The sequence below is a fragment of the Hipposideros armiger genome, unplaced genomic scaffold (genome assembly GCF_001890085.2).
Source record: "Hipposideros armiger isolate ML-2016 unplaced genomic scaffold, ASM189008v1 scaffold_219, whole genome shotgun sequence".
Classification (NCBI taxonomy): domain Eukaryota; kingdom Metazoa; phylum Chordata; class Mammalia; order Chiroptera; family Hipposideridae; genus Hipposideros; species Hipposideros armiger.
In genome coordinates, this window is record NW_017731569.1 from 1,780,699 (window position 1) to 1,786,371 (window position 5,673).

At 44.4% G+C, this 5,673-nt stretch overlaps 1 protein-coding gene across 3 annotated transcripts in view; it reads left to right on the forward strand.

Annotated features, from left to right (window-relative positions):
* Positions 1-1,846: 1,846 nt before the first annotated feature.
* FBXL3 (F-box and leucine rich repeat protein 3) overlaps positions 1,847-5,673 on the forward strand; it is a 19,171-nt gene continuing 15,344 nt past the window's right edge. Inside the window, exon 1 of one of the 3 annotated variants that reach the window (XM_019654310.1) lies at positions 1,847-2,231. The gene's annotated coding sequence lies outside the window, so the exon portion shown is untranslated. The remainder of the gene's footprint in view (positions 2,232-5,673) is intronic. The other 2 variants (XM_019654311.1, XM_019654312.1) reach the window with 2 other exon arrangements.

Genomic DNA, 5,673 nt, shown 5'->3' on the forward strand with positions numbered 1-5,673 from the left:
TAGCAAGTAAAAAAAATGCAATCACTGCGATACCTCCAGCCCCTGGAAACAGAGTAGAGCCAGGGCTGGGGACTCAGGCTCCGTGGCTCCCGCTAGGTCCTCTTGCATCTCCTTTGCTTTTCTTTTTTCTCACCACATAGTGAGTGCCTTTTTCTGCTTTCCAGACCCTGTGGGACGAAATGACCTATAGCTCCTAGGGTTATCTGTTACAAGCCCAAGCACACTCACGGAAGGGATTAATAAAGCTGACTAAACGTTGGGGTTTTTTTGTTTGTTTGTTTGTTTTTAATCACATGCACTGGCAATTCTAAATAGGGCCAGTAATAAAATATTTTTTTCTGCTGGATCCAACTACTCCACAGCCAGCCTTCCTCTCCACCACAACTGATAAATGTAAATAAGTACTGACTGATTAAAACATAAATACAACTTTTTTTAAAAAATGAAATAATGTCATTTAATACTAATAGGGATGAAGAGGGAGCATTTGATAGGTAAACTACACCAAGTTCTTTGTCTTCGTTAGGGAGAAGATAACCTGTAATGGGGAATTTAAAAAGGACTACAATTGGAGTGTGACAGTCTTAATGTGATAATAACATATACTCATTCTATTTGCTGATTTAACGTGCTTTGCTGATCATTCATAATGTTAACCTAGATTTAAATAAATGGGCCTGTATTTGGTTTTCTTCCTCTAGTAATTACCATTGCCTGTCTAAAAACCTGCTTCATCATCCAGTCACTGAGGAACCTAAAACAATGTTGCAGTTCAGGTACAACCACATTATGTTATTAGAGACTTTGTTCAGTTTTGCTTGATGATTCAATAGTCAGGTCCTAACAGAAAACACTGGTATTTTCCCAAAAGGATGTAAATGTAATTTTACACATGACTTCCTAGCTCAATTTGGGGGTGTGGGTAGGCGAAGTGGAAGAGTGGAGGGCTCCCTGGGCATCACCGCCTTGCAGTCTCTTACACATGGGTCAAATCCTTGAGAAGACATCTTTGGATGGAAAATTACTTTCTTTTTATTTTTGAGGGAAGCAGGAGTGGTGGTGTATGACTCGAGTTATGATCTTGCATCTAAGGACATTCTAACTATCCAGAAATCCAAACTTTTAAAACAAGTTAACTAGGTAGCAGTGACAAAGATGCCTCGATTTACAAAAGGGTTCAACAGAGGTTTTAAATTACCATCTATTCCTTTACGTTTTCCGTATTGTGTTTCAGAAAGCTATTAATAAACTACAGGAGTCTATTTTATAAAGGAGGTTTTTAGAAAGTATTAACTCTGATTAATATCGTTTTTAGAAAAATTGGAAAATATGAATATTTTTAATATAAAAATCATTTGTACTCCCAGCGATAACACTGTCACCATTCTGGTATATTTCCTTGCAGTTTTTAAAAACACCTTATGTATACAAGAAGTGTGCATATTTTTAGAGCCTGTATTTTAACCTCTTGGGTTCCGCAGCGCAGGCGTGGCCATCCGAGGCCGCGCCCCGCGCGTGGAGGTGTGTCAGGGGCGCCCAGCTCCTGTTTATCCTTCTTGCCCGCCAACCAGCAGCTGGGCTCCAGCAGGCTCCAGAGACACTCCCTCCGTTCCTCCTTCTGCTCCATGTCCCTAAACTTTCCAGTTTCCACCACAGATAGTCCCTGAAACCTGTAGTTAGCTCCAGCCTTCCCACTTCGCCATCACAAGGAAAGATCACCTAGAAGTAGCAGTCACGTGGAATACCTGGAGGCGGAGGGACCCCAGCTGCGCGGGGCGGTGAGCGCTCCCGCGTGGGCGCGGCCCACTCGCGCGCGCCGCTGCGGACACGCGCCCCCTCCGGGCGGAGACGCGCCAGGGAAAGCGCGCGGCCGCGAGCCCCGGGCGCCATTTTGGAGTCGGTGTCGGTGCCGAGGCGCAGCGGATCTACGCGGTGCCGGCAGCTCGCTGAGGAGCCTTTCACCGCGACAAGTGGTCCCGGGAGCAGGACGCGGACAGCGCGGGACTGAGAAGGAAGGCGTCTCCCTGGGCAGCCAGAGCCGCAAAGGTGGATCCGCATTGGTGCCCGCCGCGGGACCAGCGTCTCGGATGCGGGCGGAGCGTGGGGGGCCGCGGCGGCGGGAACCCGAAGCGCGGGGCCCGGGGGGCCTCATGTGAGAGCCGCGGAACCAGCCGCCGCCGCCATCCCCGGAGTCCGGGGTGGTGTGTGGGGGAAGCCGCCTCCGGCAGCAGGTAACAGCGAGGGTTAGAGCCGGAGCCCCGCTGCGACGGCGGGGCCGGGGAGGGTCGGCCGACATTGGTGGACGGTGGACGGTGGGGGGGCCCGGGGCGCGAGGGGGCCGCCCCTCGGGAGCGCTGGGCGGGGCGCGGGGCGCGGCACTCAGACCTTGGAGTCGGCTTGGGGGCGTTGCCCCGCTTGCCAGCTTCAAAACATGTCAACAAGGCGTGGTGAGTGTGCGGCGGCCGCCGACAGCCTCCGCGCGACACCGCCGCGCCCGCCTCGGCGCGGCCGTCGCCTGGCCTCGTCGCTCTTGGCCGGGGTTGATGACAGGCACCTTTGAGCTCGCGCTGGGCCAGGGCCGCGCCCGTGCCCGTAGCTTGAGCCATGAGGGGTGTTAACTATCAAAACAGACTTCGCAGGCAGGGCGCACGAGCAGTGTCGGGGAGGTGGCCCGGGAGGAGGGGACGCCCGGGGCGCTTGGCCAGGTGGGAAACTTGGGCAACTTGTGCTGAGCGGCGTCGCGCCTGCCTTTGGCGTGAGCGGCTGCTGCAGACGGGGCTGCAGACGGGGATCTGGAAGCGGCCTGTCAAGTGACCGGCCTGCCTCTCAGCGCTAAGAAGCGAGATGACTGTTACCTCGTTGCTTATGAGTCCAACCCAATGGCCCAGATCTTTTAAATTAGTCTCGTTTTCCCTACCATCCCTGAAATATTTATCAAAATGCCGTCGACTGCCAATTATCTACAAATGTCGACTAGACAGATTTTCACCAGTACATTTTCCCAATCATCTAGTTCTGAGAGTTAACCTCTTTCCACTGGTTTATTCTCGTATTCCAGCCAAAGAATGCATGTTAAGTTTGATGTCAGTCAAAGCAGAACATAAGTGGAAAGCAAATGTGATGCCAAAACAGGCTTCATAGAGCTAAGTACGAATGGGCTTTCAAAATTACCAGGAGCCCAGTGTACTCAAGAGTGCCACACGAGTGAGGGACACACGATGGTTCTCTTCCGCCCTTCATCTGACGTGCAGGTGTGACTGCTCCTTTCAGAATAGGGGGACATGTTGAGTGAGTGAGTTCAGTAACTCCCTGCGCTGCTCAACTAATCTGTAGTTTTTCCTCATTAGTTTGCTTTTTGGCCCTTCCTAGTAATAGCAGTCCCTCACCTAATGCTCTAGTGGCTCAAGTTGCATCAATCATATGGGGCCTGGAGAAGTTGCAATTTGAGGTTGAATTGCTGGAGCCCTGAAGAGGCCTGCCTGGTGTGAGTGCTGTTCAAGCCTCTTTGACACTTATTGTCCAGCTTCCTTCTCTTGCACTCCTGTTCAAACAGTATAGGTGTTTCATTTTTACTAAAAGGCGGAGATAATCCATTGAAGTAAATTCTTTGCAGACTGGTGGGTGCTTTGAATTGTTTAACTTTCTGTATAGCAGAACTTCATGTGTAAATAGATTTAATAAAATAATTTCGAAAGCCATGTAAATTTTGGCATGGATAAATGAGATCATCTTGAAAAAAAATTGACATTTAAAATTTTTATTAGATGCCCACTGTGTGATCTGTTTTTTCATGCACAAATGAGGACAATACGGAGACCATTTTTATTGGCATTTGGGCTTAGGGTTTTTCTATTGCTTAATGTACTAGAATTCTGAAAATTACAGTCATATATGGTAATTTACAGACTTTATTCTGCTATTCATAAATTAGTAAGTGCTTAAAATATACTTTGGTGATCATATAATCTTATATCTAGACTTACATGCATACTTCTTTTTAATATGTCAACTTTTTTCTCCCCTCAGCTTGGAAAGGTACAGAAATACAATTTATTTAAAACAGGGCGGTAATAGATAAAAGAAAGTATCTATTAGGATTAGCAAAGATAATTGTGTGAATAAGACTGTCATTTTATTTTCATTTATATGTCCATATACTCTAAGATGAATCATTTCGTCTTTAAGTTGACTAGTTCTGGTTTTAGAAGACTTCTCCAGAAACAGGAGATCAGTATTCTATAATGAAGAGGAGAAGTTATAAAGATAGCTTCATTCTTTTTTCAATCTCGGTTATCTCGAAATTCTGAAGAGTTTTATTAGATAGTCAGAAGAGAAATTATAAGCCCTAGGTAGCAACTCTTTGTTCTTTGACCCAAATTTTATATGCTAAAATTAAAGTAAGCTTTCAGAATAAGTTAAAGAAAAATAGGTCATAATGACAGTGTTATCTCAACCTCTAGTGGGACATTGTTACTGGGAAAGATATTTTTAAATTAAAGATTACATTTGTAGATTATATGACCTGTCTCTAACCGTATTTTTTTAAGTGAATTCTTAGATTCACTTGTAAATTTTAGCCTTCCATGAAACTACTCTCTTGCCATCACCTGTCGTTGTTTTCTCCTTTTCTTTCCCCCTGCTATTTCAATAGGATATACGTCATTTACTTCACTTAATTCACATAGCTGGAAGTAGAGCAATAAGGAAAAGGTAGTTTATTGCATATGTGCTAAGACCTCCTGAGCTGATTTTAATGGCATGTAAAGACCAGGGGTCTCTGCCATTGTTTCACTCCAGCCCCTAATCCTTTTTCACAGATTTTGCTAGCTACTGGATAGAGAGAGAATCTGCAAAGACATATTTGGTTAAGAGTCATACATATACACATCCTTTGTCCCACACTGGAATCAGAAATTCTTACATGTTGATGTGCCAGAAGACGAGAGTTGGATCCACAAGCTATCCTTTTCGAAAGCTGTGTCTCTGAATCCAAACCATCACCATGCTAGAACTGCTCTTTAGAGACAAAAGAAAAATATTGCAGGCTGTAAATTAAATAGAGGTATTACTGAGTGGTCCTCATTTAGTTTAGAGCCTTTAATACTTATTTTTCTAAATAAATCAAAAGTTTTATCTGATTTACCTTTTTACCTGATTACAATGTAATTCATTGACATTAGAAGAAATATGTAAAATACAGAGAGGCATTTTGGCAACAAAACAAAACAAAACAAAAATTACCTGTAATCCCACTATTAATATAATCCAATTCACTATTATAGATAGTTACTATATTAATGTGGCGAATCTACTTCCAATGTGGATGTCTCATATATAAGCTTCTGTTCTTGCACTCTCACACACACTTCATTTTAAAACAAAAATAGGATCATTTTTACTATTTTTACTGTGTTGTGCACTTTAATGTCTTTAATACTGGACTGCTTTACTATACCTGAAGTTCAACAGTCACCTGTCTCCTTTCAAAAGCCCCAGTGCTTTTTATTTAATTCCTTCAAGAACTCTGTGTGTTACTAATTATTTTCATTTTACAAATTGAAACACAGGAAGGTCAAGTAATTTTGTTCAAGGCCACATAACAAATGAAGTAGAGCCAGGATTCAAACCCAGGGAGCTTGATTTCAGAGCCCATTCTATTTCTTTTTTTTTTTT